We start from the raw sequence: 17,399 nt of genomic DNA, 5'->3' as shown, positions 1-17,399 counted from the left end.
TGAGCAGCAACCACAATGTTGTTTTCTGTGGTTAGTTAAAACTTTTGTCTAGTATCTATTTCTAATTAATCCAAATATCATCTTGGCCGTCCAAGAAGGATGGAGGCCCCTGTTTAGTCTGGTTCATCTCATGGGTTCTTCTTTATAATATTTAGAGAGGACTGTATTGGCCGCTGTTGCTCTTAGTGCTCGTCATGTTTATTTTAGTTTGAAACAAGTCAATAATAATTGAATTAGTAAATAATCAAGCACACAACTATGTGTAGTGTGACTTTTAATGAGAGTTATTTTATTGTAGTGAAGTGACTTTTCAGTTAAACATTTATCATCAATATAAGTGAATAATATCCTGTGTGGTAAATCACCAATATACTTGTCAGATGTGTTATATAAAGGTGAAATATTGGAACCAAATGGTAATCAGTGTCAATCACTGTGATTGTTTTTCAACATGGGTAAAAATGGAAATCAAATGGTGTAAAGTGTGAGAAAGAGGGGCCCATGTCACAAACAAGTGATGGAATGGGGTCTGTATGTTCGTTCATAAAAGAGGAGTAGGTGAAAAGAGGTCCGCCTAAGCCCACCTTTGTGAAGTTTGTCAGTCATTACCCGGGAAGGCTCGGTTTATTGTGTGTTCATTGTGATAGGCAATAAATCTATACCTTTACTGCTACTTCTGGTGGTGGTTTGATTTCTTTGGCTGAAGTACTTTGTAAGTGAGTCTTGACACCACAGTAGCCCGGGTCACTGTGTTGGTACCGCTCAGATCTCCAGTCCCTCAGAATTTAAATAGTGATTTCCATCTATGTTGCATTTACCTCGAGTCATTTGTATAGAAAAAGTACATCGGAGTACATCAGAGAGTACAGTTTTGCATGTGATAAACAACCAGTTCACTCTAAAAGAAATACAAGTATCTTCAGTAAGGTCCTGTAAGAATTACAGTATGGACCCAATTGTGACTTTACCTAGCTGCACTCAATGGCTTTATTATCATAATCAAGGTCTAAACCAGGGTGTCTCTCCCCACAGTTAGGGAGACCACCAACAACCATCACACACAGAGGGAACCGGCCTACACATGAAGGTGATCAAAGACAATTACATCAAGTAGAACTGAGGTCACAGTTCCATCTTGTCTGCTCTGCTTTTGGTAAAACACATCCTTCAAAGGAAGTGCTTAAATGGTAGCCTGTATTTTTAAATGTATATATGCTGTGTTCTTCAATCACTAAATGTTCAGTCCAGCTCCGCTGAATCCAACTTACACCCGTGTATCTCGCTACTGCTTCCTGTAATAAAGATTCACCATTTCCATCAAGTTCAGAGAGACGTGATAGACCTTAAGCGCCTCTCAGAGGGCAGCAAATCAAACATGTGACGTCCAGGACGGGATGCAAGTTGCCATGAGGGTTCATGAGGGGTAATCAAACCAGAGGAGATGGAGCTGCAGAACATTGGAGGCTGATATTTGCTTTTATTCTTTAAATCAGGGGTGTCAAACTCAGTTTCACCGAGGGCCACATCTGCATCATGGTGGCCCTCAAAGGGCCGATTGTAACGCTTTGCTATCGTTGCAAAATGAAAGCGCATGATAAACAGCAGCACCGCGACCCAGATCAACCACACAGCAGCATAAAATCATAACCACTGCTCACCTGATCTAAATCAGTGTCTCGTTCCATTAGAGATATAATCTATTTATTTGTAAATGTTTCCAGAATATATAAATCCATACCCAACAGATCATCTACTCTCTCGGCTTTCACAGTTAAAAGCTGAAACTGGTAACTGGTTAACTAAGCTGTCACTTATAACTCATCACCAGCTCATCTACATGATGCACATTCAGGAGAGAAATCCAAAAAAAAATTGCATAAATTGTTTTGGATTAGATCAGGGGTGTCAAACTCATTTTCACCGAGGGCCACATCAGCATCATTGTGGCCCTCAAAGGGCCGATTGTAACGTATCCTGCTGTGATTGCAGTCTGTTGTTTTTCTTGGAGGCTGAATTCTGCATTTACATTGTCCTCCTTTACCACAGACACGGCCTCATAACACAAGAGACGCACCAGTTTCTCTTCCTGAAGCACAAACTTGTTTTCACTTTCATTACATTTCCTCCTTCTGATTAATTTTCTTACTTCTCTTCTTGTACATTTTAGGATCATGTGTAAATATTTCTTAACATCATCTACTGGTGGGATGTGTCACTGTGCAGGTCACAAAATCAGCCTGCATTTTGAGAGATGCAGTTAATGTAGGATTTTACAGTGTATTTTAACACAATCATTCTGCCCTCACTAATAGTTTACCCCCCTTTCTCAGCTAGACAGACAGACAGACAGACAGACAGACAGACAGCTCTCTTCAGAATACAGTCGGTTTATTTGCTTCCCAGCTGTGTGATACACTGTGTGCATCAAAATGAAGTAAAAATATAAACAATAAAAACAATAAAGAACTTAATACAGTACAAGCACACAGCTGTAGTCAAGTGTTACATCTGGTACAATATGAGATTTAACCAAACGTAAAATAGCGCTAACGAGTTAGCATTTTGTGTAAAGATACTAATTGCTATAGTAACGGTAACAATAGTATTTAATGACGGTAAATTTGTAACTAAAGCGCTGTGATATACTCACTAAACATTTACTAACAACTGAGAATATAAACGCCACAACTTACAGACGATGCTTCTGTATTATACTGCAAGATAATTATCTGTATTTATTTATTATTGTTTACATTACTACCCGCGTTCTTTTGCCATAAAAGTCACATGGCTTCTAGCGAAGGTCAAAGTTAGTTGCCATGACTACGATGTCACAGGTTGTCCTTAAAGGCGCAGGTGTCCCAATAAATTATAAGTGCGTCTCTGTAACGACTCGAACCATCACAACTATCGTACAGTCGTTTCAGCTCTCGCGGGCCACAGAAAATGGCGTGGCGGGCCACATTTCCACATTTCCACTTTAATCCCGTAATTATTTTCACTTTAATCTCATAATATTTTCACTTTAATCTTGTAATTATTTCCACTTTAATCTTGTAATTATTTTGACTTTAATTCCATAATTATTTTGACTTTAATCTCTAATTATTTTCGCTTTAATCTCATAATTATTTCCACTTTAATCTTGTAATTATTTTGACTTTAATCTCATAATATTTTGACTTTAATCCTGTAATTATTTTCACTTTAATCCTGTAATTATTTCCACTTTAATCCTGTAATTATTTTGACTTTAATCTCGTAATTATTTTCACTTTAATCTTGTAATTATTTTCACTTTAATCTCATAATTATTTTTACTTTAATCTCATAATTATTTTGACTTTAATCTCTAATTATTTCGACTTTAATCTGTAATTATTTTGACTTTAATCTCGTAATTATTTCGACTTTATTCTCATAATATTTTTACTTTAATCTCGAAATCGAAATTTATACGACTTTATTCTAAAATTGAAAAAAAAAATTTCTTTAAAGTGGCCCTAATACGCCATCATAATGATGAATGTCACGTCTTTTAGGAAAAATGGACAGCGGATTTCTTTATTGTTGAAGTGAAAGGAAAGCCAGTATGTTTAATTTGTGGAGAATCTCTCTCTGTTCTCATCATACCACCAAACACACAAGAACCAAAACGAGCTGAGAAAATAAAGGTGCTCAAAATAATTTGATTGCACAGCGAACTTCTTTCACACGAGCCAGAAAGGAACTGGACAGTGTGACTGAAGTGAGTGATTGCAAAACGGGTTAATGAAGCAGTGCTAAAATGTTAGCTCCAGAAGAGTTCAAAGTGTTCAGAACGTCAGCCGTTCCCGTCGGACAGCGTCTGACCGTACTAAAAACTCTCTGAAAGATTCTATCATGGATTTCGAGTTTTACTCGCTGGCTTTAGACGACATGACAGACGTAACGAATACCAGCCAGTTGACTACAGATATGTAATTATTTATCTGGCCCTAAGTGGATAAAAGGTTCCCCACCCCTGCTTTAAGGGGTTTTATATAACATTAAGCTATAAATTCTGTCTGAATGAAAAGCCTTAAAAACTAGGTGTGTCCCTCAGGCGGAAAATACACAAAAATAGGCCGGACAGCCACGGGGTTAAATAATCAGCTTATCTTTTAATTGAATTTTCAGCCTTTCTCTTGCTCATGACAATGCTAACATCTTATGTTAACCCTTGAATAAGAAAACAGCTAAGCTAACATTATCTGCACATCTTTACAGCGATGCATTGTGGAAAAACCAGAACATTAAACTCATACATCTCCTATTTTTTCCTCTTATAACACATCATAAATGTTCTTCTGCCTCGTTCTGGCGCGCCTCTTTAATCTCTGAGCTGTGTGACCAGCATGGACTCATTTTCATCCCGGTTGTTTTCGTCTACATTGATTTGTATGGAAATCAGGACGTGCAGGTTTCTCTGAACGTTCAGTCCGAGATCAGATGAATACTGATGAACACCTGCTTCCTCGCCCTTAGTTCTCTATCATTTATCTATAAATAAATAATAAATAAATACATTCAACTTATAGAGCACCTTGTACACTATATTATACACTATATTATACACTATATTATACACTATATTATACACTATATTATACACTATATTACCAAAAGTATTCGCTCGTCTGCCTTCACACACATATGCACCTGAGTGACTCCCATTCTTAATCCATAGGGTTTAATATGATGTCGCCACCCTTTGCAGCTATAACAGCTTCAAGTCTTCTGGGAAGGTTTTCCACAAGGTTTAGGAGTGTGTTTATGGGAATTTTTGACCGTTCTTCCAGAAACACATTTGTGAGGTCAGACACTGATGTTGGACGAGAAGGCCTGGCTCACAGTCTCCGCTCTAATTCATCCCAAAGGTGTTCTATCCATCAGGCTCATCCACGTCTTTATGGAGCTTGTGCTTTGTGCACTGGTGAGCAGTCATGTTGGAACAGGAAGGGGCCATCCCCAAACTGTTCCCACAAAGTTGGGAGCATGAAATTGTCCAGAATCTCTTGGTGTGCTGAAGCATTAAGAGTTCCTTTCACTGGAACTCCTGAAAAACACCCCCACACCATAATCCCCCCTCCACCACACTTTACACTCGGCACAATACAGTCAGACAGGTACCGTTCTCCTGGTGACCACCAAACCCAGACTCATCCATCGGATCTCCAGACGGAGAAGCGTGATCCGTCACTCCAGAGAACACGTCTCCACTGCTCTAGAGTCCAGTGGTGGCGTGCTTTACACCACTGCATCTGGTGATGTAAGGCTTGGATGCAGCTGCTCGGCCATGAAGCTCTACACACTGTTCCTGAGCTCATCTGAAGGCCACATGAAGTTTGGAGGTCTGTAGTGATGGACTCTGCAGAAAGTTGGTGACCTCTGCGCACTATGTTCCTCAGCATCCGCTGCCCCGCCCTGTCATTTTACGTTTCTGTCGTTCCCAATCGCTTCCACTTTGTTATACCAGCACTGACAGTTGACTGTGGAATATTTAGTAGTGAGGAAACTTCACCACTGGACTTGTTGCACAGGTGGCATCACGGTACCATGCTGAAATTCACTGAGCTCCTGAGAGCGACCCGTTCTTTCACTAATGTGTGTAGAAGCAGTCTGCATGCCGAGGTGCTCGGTTTTATACACCTGTGGCCATGAAAGTGATTGGAACACCTGAATTCAATATAGTGTAGATGTGGCTCAAATGACAGGAGAGGGTTGAACAGAACCCCACGATTACGTGCCTTGGAAGAAGACTGAACAGAGATACCAGTGAGGGACGTGTTAGTGAGAGAAAAGACAACGGATTTAGAGCCGATGATGAGATACTCGGTCTTGTGGGCGTATCTACTCAGTCTAGCGCTGAAGTTGGCTTCATACGTTGATGGACCAGATGAAAGAGGGTTGATACATAGCTGGACGAGGTAAAACTGGCAGAAGGAACCTTGAGAGGAACCAGACTCACCAAAACCTCTACAGGTCTAGAGGATCATCTGGATGAATTATTCTTTCATTCACTTTCTTACCCGCTTATCCAATCAGGGTCGTGAGGGGGGTGCTGGAGCCTATCCCAGCTTTTCAATGGGCGCAAGGCACACAGTAACACCCTGGACACACACATTTACTTCTAGGGCAATTTAGTGTCTCCAATTAACCTGACTGCATGTTTTCATGCACTCAGAATGTGGATCCAGGCCCTAAAGCACTTGATTTATCCCAGTACCCAATTAATAAATAAGATATTATTATTTTTATTGCATTAAAAATCTTGTAAATGATCTAGAAGTAAGATTTGTAAACATATACAGTGTATCACAAAAGTGAGTACACCCCTCACATTTCTGCAGATATTTAAGTATATCTTTTCATGGGACAACACTGACAAAATGACACTTTGACACAATGAAAAGTAGTCTGTGTGCAGCTTATATAACAGTGTAAATTTATTCTTCCCTCAAAATAACTCAATATACAGCCATTAATGTCTAAACCACCGGCAACAAAAGTGAGTACACCCCTAAGAGACTACACCCCTAAATGTCCAAATTGAGCACTGCTTGTCATTTTCCCTCCAAAATGTCATGTGATTTGTTAGTGTTACTAGGTCTCAGGTGTGCATAGGGAGCAGGTGTGTTCAAATTAGTAGTATAGCTCTCACACTCTCTCATACTGGTCACTGAAAGTTCCAACATGGCACCTCATGGCAAAGAACTCTCTGAGGATCTTAAAAGACGAATTGTTGCGCTACATGAAGATGGCCAAGGCTACAAGAAGATTGCCAACACCCTGAAACTGAGCTGCAGCACAGTGGCCAAGATCATCCAGCGTTTTAAAAGAGCAGGGTCCACTCAGAACAGACCTCGCGTTGGTCGTCCAAAGAAGCTGAGTGCACGTGCTCAGCGTCACAGCCAACTGCTGTCTTTGAAAGATAGGCGCAGGAGTGCTGTCAGCATTGCTGCAGAGATTGAAAAGGTGGGGGGTCAGCCTGTCAGTGCTCAGACCATACGCCGCACACTACATCAAATCGGTCTGCATGGCTGTCACCCCAGAAGGAAGCCTCTTCTGAAGTCTCTACACAAGAAAGCCCGCAAACAGTTTGCTGAAGACATGTCAACAAAGGACATGGATTACTGGAACCATGTCCTATGGTCTGATGAGACCAAGATTAATTTGTTTGGTTCAGATGGTCTCAAGCATGTGTGGCAGCAATCAGGTGAGGAGTAAAAAGATAAGTGTGTCATGCCTACAGTCAAGCATGGTGGTGGGAATGCCATGGTCTGGGGCTGCATGAGTGCAGCAGGTGTTGGGGAGTTACATTTCATTGAGGGACACATGAACTCCAATATGTACTGTGAAATACTGAAGCAGAGCATGATCCCCTCCCTCCGGAAACTGGGTCGCAGGGCAGTGTTCCAGCATGATAATGACCCCAAACACACCTCTAAGACGACCACTGCTTTATTGAAGAGGCTGAGGGTAAAGGTGATGGACTGGCCAAGCATGTCTCCAGACCTAAACCCAATAGAACATCTTTGGGGCATCCTCAAGCGGAAGGTGGAGGAGCGCAAAGTCTTGAATATCCGCCAGCTCCGTGATGTCGTCATGGAGGAGTGGAAAAGCATTCCAGTGGCAACCTGTGAAGCTCTGGTAAACTCCATGCCCAGGAGAGTTAAGGCAGTTCTGGGAAATAATGGTGGCCACACAAAATATTGACACTTCAGGAACTTTCACTAAGGGGTGTACTCACTTTTGTTGCTGGTGGTTTAGACATTAATGGCTGTATATTGAGTTATTTTGAGGGAGGAATAAATTTACACTGTTATATAAGCTGCACACAGACTACTTTTCATTGTGTCAAAGTGTCATTTTGTCAGTGTTGTCCCATGAAAAGATGTACTTAAATATCTGCAGAAATGTGAGGGGTGTACTCACTTTTGTGATACACTGTATATGACAGACAAAGGTCTTTTGTTGTTTTCTTACTCTGTGTACTTTGTTCTGTTGTTGAGGCAGTGAGGCGATCTCATGAAAATCAGGATTCAAATGTGTCTTGTTCAGTCACACCGAAGGTTCGAAGCAGGAATCATTAATCTGACGATGAAGGAATGAGCTTCAGCTCTAGTGGACAAATACTTTCACCTCTCAGTGAGTATAAAACGTTTATGTTCTTCTGAAATGTATTTTAATAACTTAAACTTAAATTTTAAATACTATTATCATCTCTTTATCACGACACCTGTTAGTGTGTGTGTGTGTGTGTGTGGGGGGGGGGTTATATATTGGGCAGCAAGTGAACATTTTATCCTCAAAGTTGATGACCAAACTGTGACGGCTAGACGACTGCAGCTCTTGTGGGGTGTGTCCCGGTCTGCAGTGGTCAGTATCTATACAGGGTCATGAGCGGCCGAGGCTCGTCGATACCCGTGTGGTCGGATCCAACAGACGAGCTCCTGTAGCTCAGATTGGTTCTGATAGAAAGGTGGCAGAATACACAGAGCAGCACAGTTTGTTGCTTATGGTGAAGCAGCATTTAGCTGTTGGGCTGCATAGAACTGGAACAGACTGCCAGGAGATATTAGATGGTCCTCAAATGTAGAAATCTTTAAATCCTTTAAATTCTTTTTTCTTGTGCCTATGATTGAGCTAGAAATTTTTGCTATTACCCTCATTTTACCATATTTCTTTTAGTTTTTCATGCTCTTAATAATTATTTTTATAGAGTAGTGTACATTCTAAACTGTAGGGTATATTTTACTATATTTTCTTTTAGTTTTCATGTTTTAATTGCTTATCTCTCTTGTTTTAATTTCATATTTCCCATATTGTAGGGTATATTTTACAATATTTTCTTTTATTTTTCATGTTCTTAATTCTTGAATTTCATGCTCTCTTAATGTTTAAATGTTTGCAAGAAGTCTTTCTGAGGTTCTAAATCTCAGGAATGTTTTAATGCTTTAAATAATTTTTTTTTTTCCTTATGTAAAGCACTTTGAATTGCCACTGTGTTTGAAAGGTGCTATACAAATAAACTTGCCTTGCCTTATGGGCCAGTGGCGGCTCCTGCCAAATCTCTCGGGGGGGGGGGGGGGGGGGGGGGGGGCAATTGTTGATACATTGTCGATGATGGCCGAGGTGACGCGTTCAATGGGTAAATTAAAGCTTAAATAATGAACATCTTAAGTCATCTGTCAGTTTGCCCTCACAAATAACTCTGAACCTGGAGAGAGAGAGATTTTTTTTTTTTTAGATTTTAAAAAAGACCTTTATTACAATATTTACTATAACAAATCTTTTACAACCTCAGAGTACATACATGTTGCAAAGCATAAAAATTAGCATAATTAAAATGTAAAATGCAGTTCATGTTCAATCAATTTGCATAGGGCTTCTCTACAACACCATATTCTTTCAAAGCTATCAAGATCGTCCATTAATTTATAATAGTGGAAATCAACTAATATTCTAGATTTTATCAATTTAACAAAGAGTAAAACTGCATCTTGCCCAGACTGTTTGTCTACTTTATTTTTCCTACTAATATAAATTGCCATCTTAGCTTGACCTAAGATAAAATTAATCAATTTACACATGTTTTGTTTTTTTTGACTATACTTAAAACCCAGGATAAAAATTTCCATTGTAAAGTCTTTATACAAATTCCTGAAAACACGTTGTAGGATTAAAAACAAAGGTTTCAGTCTGAAACACTGCATAAAAGCATGAAAGATAGTCTCTCTTTGTTCGCAGAATGGACATTTTTGATCAATTCCTGGGTTCAAGACCGATATAAACGCATTGACAGCCACAGCTCCATGTAGAATTCTCCACTGTAGGTCACCTGTTTTTTTAATTAAAGGTGGTTTATATATTGTTCTCCATTCTGGTTTTATCTTTTCGTTGAGTTTAAGAACAGTGCGCCAGGGTGTGTCGATCTTGTTCTCCAATGTTCTTTTGTTAAAAACTGTCACACAAGCTTGGTAAAGTTGTTTCCCAGTGGTTGCACTTAAAAGCATTGGTTCTACATTATCAAGGTTCAAGAACTGACCAGTAGCTCCATCTAGTTTGGGTGTGAGTACTAGATTAGGGAAACTATCCGTCTCGTCCGGAGCTGTCTTTCCTGTGAAGTAGTCATTAATTAATTTGTTTTCATCATCCGTTAGAACATTTCGCCACTTATCTAAAATTTTAGCAGTCACTCGACTAGACTTCATTCCGAGGGCTTCAGCTGTTTCTTCAGTCTTCCTGAAATCTGGTCCAGCTATGCCACATATGTCTTTTAAAATCACAGTTTTTGATTTAAAAAGTATGTCCATGAGTGCAGGAAAAACACAGGAACTGATGTCTAGGCGTGCTCCGCCGATCAAAGGTTCTCGTAATATCCAGTGTAAGGAGATTTTGGATTTTCCCCTTTGCACATTAAAAAGACCCCAAACTCTAAAAATATTTTGATAGAATCGGGGTAATAGTGAAGTGTTCATTTCCTGTGGTGACATTAAAAAAAGATTTTTATCTAGTCCCATTCCACACAGTGTTTTCAAAATTCGGCAGCTTACGTCTCTCCAAGAAGTGTTCACAGGTCCAGTCAAGAGTTTTTTCACAAACTGAATTCTGAAAGCCGCAGTCCTGCTTTGTAAGTGGATGAGACCTTGTCCTCCTTCTTCTCCGGGTAAAAATAAAACTGATTGCGGTGTCCAGTGTAATTTATCCCAGAAGAAATTTACCAGCATAGGTTGTATTTTGTTCAATAGATCTGATGGTGGGTCCATGCAAATCAGTCGATGCCATAAAGAGGATGCCAATAAGTTATTGATAATAAGGACACGCCCTCCATAAGACATCTTTGGAAGTAACCATTTCCACTGTTCCAGTCGACTCTTGATTTTTTCAACTGTTTCTTCCCAATTTTTTTTGGGTAAACGTATCAGTCCCTAAAAAAACACCCAAATATTTCAGCCCATCTTTTTTCCATTGCAGCCTGCCGGGGAGATTTGGTTCTCCCTCTGGCCACTGCCCAATAAGTAAAGCCTTACTTTTGAACCAGTTCACTTTTGCTGAGGATATAGTTTCAAAATCTTTTAGAGTCTTTGATATTGTTTTGATGTCTTCTTTTCCACTAATAAAAACTACAATATCATCCGCAGGCCGATACACAGAGAGGAGATACACAATCAGGGATAGATAGACCATTTAATGTTGACCTTAACTTACATAAAAGAGGTTCTATTGCAATTGAGTACAGCATCCCAGACAAAGAGCATCCCTGTCTTACACCTCTATTTATTTTGAATGGAGCGCTCAAGACGCAATTGATTTTTAGCATACTCTCTACATCATTGTACAGAACCCTGATCTTATCAATAAAACCTTCGCTAAGACCAAACGCTGCTAAAGTGTTCCATAGGTATGTGTGTTCGACTCTATCAAATGCTTTTTCTTGATCTAGTGAGATCAAACCCACGTTAAGTCCTAAAAGTTTTGAAACTTCTATGACATCACGAACCAGTGAAATGTTATCAAATATTGATCTGTTGGGAATGCAGTAAGTCTGGTCCGAATGGATGATACTTCCCATTACTTTATTTAGCCTGTTTGCTAGTATTTTGGACAAAAGTTTATAGTCACTGCACAAGAGTGATACTGGTCTCCAGCTCTTTATGTCTGTCAAGTCCCCTTTTTTGGGGAGAAGGGTTAATACTGCTCTACGGCAGCTCGTTGGCAGACATCTTGCAGTTAGACTGTTATTGAGTACTGTCAAAAGATCTTCTCTTACCTCTGACCAAAAGGCTTTATAAAATTCCACTGGGAGGCCGTCTAGCCCTGGGGCCTTACCACCTTCTGTACTCTGTAGGGCTTTCTCCAGCTCTTCCATGGTCAGCTCGGCATCCAGCTCGGCTAACAGTTCACTAGGTACTTGAGGCATATTTTCTAAAAAGACATCATGTAAGAGCTGTTCATTAACCAGTTCACTTTTATAAAGATCACTATAGAACTGAGCTGCTCTGTCTCTGATTTCATCAGGATCTGTTAATAAAACCCCAGCCTCAGAGCGCAGTGAATGTATAAACTTCTTTTGTCCATTTTTTTTCTCTAGGCTAAAAAAGAATTTTGAAGGTATATCCATTTGGTCCATACTTTGAAAACGGGAACGAACTAAGGCACCTTGAGCTTTTGTTTCCAGGAGCTCGTGTAAAATATCTCTCTTTTTTTTCCGCATCTCAATATAATCAACATTTCCAGTATTATACGCCATTTTCTCAATTTCTAATAATTCCTTTTCAAGTAGTGTTATTGATTGAGTTCTGTCTCTCGTGATACTTTGAGTGTATTGTTTGCATAACTGTTGTATTTGTATTTTGCCTATATCCCACCATTGTTGTACTGATTGAAAAGTTTCTTTTGTGTTCTTAAAATTGTCCCAAAAGAATTTAAAAATATTTTAAATGCCCTATCTTGAGTCATTGTTATATTAAAATGCCAGTATGCGCTCTTTGGTTTTACACAGTTTAAAAAAATAAGACACTGTACTAGACTATGGTCTGAAAAAGCTACAGGACTAATAAAACATTTTTTAAAAATATTAAGTTGATGCTTAAAACTGTAAAATCTGTCAAGTCTTGCTAGAGAGATTATATTTTCCCGTGTATGTGCCCATGTATATTGTCTTACTTCTTTGTGACAATTCCTCCAAATGTCACTTAGATCGTGTGTTTTTATACACTGGGACAGTTTTTTCTGTGAAGGCATATGGGGTTCGATATGATTCCTGTCTAAGTTATCCAACGTACAATTGAAATCTCCTCCTAGAAGCAAGATTTCATCATTATTACATTTTTGTAATGTATTAGAATGTGTGTCTATAAAAGCTAACCTTTCTGTTGTTTTCGTTGGAGCATAGACACAAATTATTACAAATATACTGTTTTCAAAGACAGCTCTGACTTTTAACATTCGACCATTTATTATCTCTTCACATTCGTATGATATGGGAATAAAATTCCTAGAAAATAAAATTGCAACACCTCCACTAATTGTATTGTTGTGGCTTAAAATAGAAAGTCCATTCCATTCTATAGCCCAATCAGTAGCGTTCTCTGCATCACTATGTGTTTCTTGTAACAACATTATATTAATGCCCTTAATTTTTAATAACTCATAAAGTTCTGCTCTCTTTACCTTATCTCTTGCCCCATTTAGGTTTAAAGAAGCAATGCGTATCTCACCCATAAATATGAGCAAGGAAAAAAGTGTGCAGATCTCCATTATTCTGTTATTTAACTCGAATATTAAACATTACAATCGATTTCTCTTTTATCTTTTTGTTTCAGTTTTCTTTTTGCTAATGTTAAAACTTTTTTTAATCTAAACACTTCAGTGTTTTCAAAGATACCCTTGGTCATAAACCACTTAGCTTTACCACTTAGCGTCTTCTACATCATAAGTCCTATATTTACTCTCGCTTTGAGAGTTTTCCATAGCACTTGAGTCTGACAAGTCATCATCACTACTGTTATCTATGTCTTTGTCTATTTTTTTAGCCTGGTTCTTTTCAATATGACTTGCTCTCCTCTTAATTGGTGTTTTAAACATAATATCTTCATTTTCCATTAAATCTTCAAGTTTTTCTTTTTCATTGTTTTTGGCAGAATCCTTTTGTATGGATTCTGTGTTTTCACCGTTCTCACTTTTATCAGAAACTCCTGGGTTTTCAGAACTTAATTCGGTTCTGTTTACTGGATTTGATTCGGTTTCAACTGGGTTTATTATTTCTGTTTCCACATTGACACTGGCAGTAATGTTGAGATCCTCTACATTATTAACTTCCCCAATTAAATCGTTTTTTGATACCAGTGTGTCTTTTTGGACCTCAGTACTATTTGTTTGGTTATCTTTGCTATTAGCATTATCAGACTCACTTACTGGATTTTTTTTAAGTGGGCATGCTCTAATGAGGTGTCCTGGTCCGCCACAACCAAGACATTTCATTGTTTCTGTCGTGGCAAAGACTGTGTAATCATAACTGTCAATACGGAAATTAAAAGATAAATCTAGTTCTGTGTTGTTTTCATTTAAAACCATGTACACAGAGCGTCTGAATGATACAACATGTTTTAGAAGAGGTGACTTGCTGGCGATTGAAATTTTTTTGATAGGGGAAACTATTTTACCATATCTGGCTAGAATTTCAACTATCTGGTCATCTTTTATAAAAGGTGGGACATTTGAAATGGTTATTCTTTTAGCAGGTGTAGAGAGAGGAAACACTTTGATATGACTGCCTCCTATGTTTACCCCATTTACAATTAGTTCGTTTGCTTTTTCAACAGTACTTAAAAAGATTACAATAGCACTGTTCATTCTTGTTTACTGCTGACGCGATTTTAACTGCATGACGCCACGTGAGAAATTCAAAACTTCCTCCGTCAGCAGCCATGGTTTGTACTTGGCAAGAGACCAATCGGTCTCCTCCACTAAAGAAAAAACAATTCTAACTAAAATTTCTAAGTCAAACTATTTACAAAACAAAGAAATAATTACTTACAAAGGTAGAAAGAAGATAGAAAAAGAATTAAATGCACAACCGCAGCACAGAAGCCACAGCTCACACACGCTCACGTTCACACTCCGCCCACTCACTCCCAGCATGCACTCACAGAGAGAGAGAGAGATTTTTTTTGATTTTTTAAAAACACTTTATTGACAGTTAAAGGAATTACTTCAGAAAGTGCATTATATACAAAAATGTGTTAGGTATTGGGAAAAATAAAAAAGGAAAAGAAAAAAACAAAAACAAAAAAAAAGAAAAACATTACTGTTTGAAAACAAAAACACATTTTAGTCACTCAAACTGAGTTCTCCATTCTCATTTATTGTACACAGAACCTCGTTTATGCCCCAGGTCTCCACAAATTCTGTAATACGACCTACCATCCGATAGTAGGCATATTCTATTTTAAGTCTTGCAGCCACCAGGCCTTTAAACATGGCTACTGGGTTTACTGACCCTTGTTCCATCATTTTGTTTTTCCTTGTTTTCCATATAGCCAGTTTTGCTGTCCCACATATAAAGTTTATAAGCACTATGGTGTTCTTGTTTTTTACAGCATATTTAGGCCCAAAGATAAAAAGCTGTGTTGAGAAAGTCTCACCCAGCGCTGAAAACCAGGTTGTTAAGAACTGAAACAGACCAGTTAGACGTTTACATTGAGCAAACAGATGGAAGATTGTCTCACTCTGTTCACAGAAAGGACAGCCCTCCCCAACGCTAGGATCGAGGTGCACCCGATGTCTGTTCGTAGCTATCGCCCCATGCAAAGCCCTCCATTGGAGGTCAGCTGTCCGTTTATCAATTGGACGCTTATACAGGGATCGCCAAAAGCCTTTAGGGGCAGGTTCAGTGCCAAAAAAATCAGTCCATCTGGTCGCTGGTACCTCGGCCAGAAATCGTACTTGAGACACCTTTACGCAAATCGTGTACAGAGATGTTTTCTTCGCATCTTCAAAACTGCCCAGCTGAGGGGTGTTGAAAGATAAAATGTACCTCTCATTTTCTGTGTATTCTCCCACCGCAGCTTTGACGGTAAAGTCAGGGGGTTTATAAAGAGTACCTTCCTCCCACTGTGTGGTGGTGGATTGGTCCTCCAGGAAGTCTCTGTAGCTGGTTGGCAGTTGACTCAATATTTCTTTCCTCATCTGCTCCAGTAGGCGCACTGACTTGATGCCAGTTTTGCTAACCATTTCCTGTACATTGTTTCTTATAAAGTGTCCCAGTTTTGTAAAGCCTGCCGACAGTAGGCGTGTACGTAGGTGCGCAGATGAAAAGAACTTTGAAGATAGCATTGAGTTCCGGAAAAGAGGTTCTTCTAGCAGCCATATACCCACAGGTGCTTCTGTAGTCCTTACGATGTTAAAGACTTTCCATGCCTGCATCATGGACTTATAAAAAAGACTAAGATCTTTCAGCTCTTCTTCTTGCAGGTTCATCAGGAACAGGTGTTTATCCAGGCCCAGACCTCCTGCCTTTCTCAAGAGTGCGGTTGCAGTGTCACTCCACGCAAAGTTGTTATAATACAGTAGTCTTTGAGCAGTCTGCAGTCGGAATGTCATAATCCTACTTCGGATGTCTATAAGTCCTTGACCCCCTTCGTTCACCGGTAGGTAGAGTACCGCTGCTCGTATCCAGTGCTGTCCTGACCAGAAAAAGGTCACTAATCTCTTCTGGACTTCCTGCACAAGTCCTGCTGGTGGTTGCAGCACATTAAACTTATGCCATAGGCTGGAGGCAACCAGGTTATTGGCAATTAGAACTCTGCCCCTGTAGGACAATTTGGGTAGCAGCCATTTCCATTTAGACAATTTGGTGCACACTCTTTCCATAATACCCTCCCAGTTTTGTCTTTGGTAGGTTTCACTGCCTAAAAACACACCCAACACTTTCAGTCCATCCTTACCCCACCTTATATTTCCTGGAAGCGTTGGGAGCCCATTCACCGGCTCTTGTCCAACCCACAAAGCTTCGCTTTTGTTCCAGTTTACTTTTGCAGAGGATGCCCTCTGGTACACTGCAAGAGCCTCTGATAGAACCTTTGTGTCCATACTATGATTAATAAAAACAGTGACATCATCTGCGTAGGCAGAGACCGTGATGTTTGGACCAGGGAGTGACCCATGAATATGTAAACCAGCCAGTCTCTCTCGGAGGCAGCAGAGCAACGGCTCAATGGCTAGACTGTACAGCTGCCCTGATAAGGGACAGCCTTGTCTAATACCTCTAGAGACTATGATTGGACGGCTTAGACCACTTCCTACTTTAACTATGCATGATGCACCAGTGTACAGTAACTTAACCCAGTTTAAAAACTCATTACCAAGACCAACAGCTTTGAGTACACTAAAAAGATATTTATGATCAACCCGATCAAACGCTTTCTCTTGGTCAAGAGAGATCAAACCAATGCCTGTGTTGGAGGATCTGCAAATATCTATTACGTCTCTTAATAAGAATAAGTTGTCCATTATAGTCCTTTCTGGAATGCAGTATGTTTGATCTTTGTGTATTATAACACCTAAGTATGGTTTGAGTTTATTGACCAAGCATTTGGATAAAATTTTATAGTCTGTGGTTAAAAGAGCCACGGGTCTCCAGTTTTTAAGGAGAGCTAGGTCTCCTTTTTTTGGTAGCAGAGAAAGCACAGCACGTTGACATGAGGTAGGCAAGAAACCATTTTTACTGCATTCGCAGAATACTTCATACAAGTCTTTTCCAATGGTGCTCCAGAAGTGCTTATAGAATTCCGCTGGTAGACCGTCAATGCCCGGGGATTTCCCTGGGCATAACTGGCCTACCGCGGTGGAGAGTTCTTCCATTGTTATGCCGG

Source organism: Trichomycterus rosablanca, chromosome 1 (assembly GCF_030014385.1).
Source record: "Trichomycterus rosablanca isolate fTriRos1 chromosome 1, fTriRos1.hap1, whole genome shotgun sequence".
Taxonomy (NCBI): domain Eukaryota; kingdom Metazoa; phylum Chordata; class Actinopteri; order Siluriformes; family Trichomycteridae; genus Trichomycterus; species Trichomycterus rosablanca.
The sequence above is the reverse complement of the archived record's forward strand: the minus strand, read 5'-3'. Positions refer to the sequence as shown.